This window comes from Sinocyclocheilus grahami, unplaced genomic scaffold (assembly GCF_001515645.1).
Source record: "Sinocyclocheilus grahami isolate Dianchi unplaced genomic scaffold, SAMN03320097.WGS_v1.1 scaffold6954.1, whole genome shotgun sequence".
In the NCBI taxonomy this organism is placed as follows: domain Eukaryota; kingdom Metazoa; phylum Chordata; class Actinopteri; order Cypriniformes; family Cyprinidae; genus Sinocyclocheilus; species Sinocyclocheilus grahami.
This window is the reverse complement of record NW_015511173.1, coordinates 651-1,519: the sequence shown is the minus strand read 5'-3', so window position 1 is coordinate 1,519 and position 869 is coordinate 651. Positions and strand designations below refer to the sequence as shown.

At 36.8% G+C, this 869-nt stretch overlaps 1 long non-coding RNA gene across 1 annotated transcript; it reads left to right on the top strand.

The window, feature by feature from the left end:
- Nucleotides 1-115: 115 nt before the first annotated feature.
- On the top strand, nucleotides 116-793 carry LOC107577710 (uncharacterized). Its single transcript, XR_001608242.1, has 3 exons — nucleotides 116-207; nucleotides 278-342; nucleotides 672-793. It is a non-coding gene; the product is annotated as an uncharacterized lncRNA (long non-coding RNA).
- The last annotated feature ends 76 nt before the right edge of the window (nucleotides 794-869 follow it).

The window sequence follows — 869 nt, the reverse complement described above, 5'->3', positions numbered from 1 at the left end:
TTTTTTTTGTGGCCATACAATAATAATATACATACAATATTATTACAATTATAAAATGATAAAAATACATAGATATTACTAAATTGACAAGATATATGTACAGTCCATACAGACATAATGTGTTGTGACTATATTATAGAGGCTTCTCACCTGAGCCGCCGTCCCAGGGGCCTGGCATGTCTCGTCCTAGTGCCAAATCCATCTACAGTAAGTACAAATCCCATTTAAACAACATATACTAAAATAATACTATATATTTAAGTTGACTTTGATGCAGTGCAAAGGAAGGAGTATGCAGAATCAATCCGCAGACAGCAAGACAACTTTCAGTACAGAGTAGAGGTAAGATTAAATCCATTTCATGTGTTTGTTAACTACACTTAATAACTAATCATTTTAAAATGTTCCATTTGTGCTTACTGCATGTTACTGATGCATACTCTTAATCTGTTAGAGGAAAGCCAACACCCACTTCACTAATGTGTGTTATAGAAAATAACAGACAACCAGTGCTTATCTAACATGTACTGTAGAGATTTCCACATAAACTGATCTGGAAAATTTGATGACGTAAGGCTGAATTTCTCAAGGCCTTCTATAACAATAGCCTGCGTGTGATTCATATGTGATCATAAAACAACATAAAATCTAATTCTCCTTCCGTTCCCTAGCACCTGTTCACCTGTGTGTTAGATGGCAGAGAGGTGAGCAGCATTGATGACTGTGTGAACAGGTTGAAGAATATGGACAGTAAAGGGAAAGTGTGGGGTCAGGACATGATCATGCAGGTCCAGGCGAACCAGCTACAGCTTTGTGACATAGAGACCAAGGTCACTAATCTGTGATACGCTAATCTGAACAAATACTTT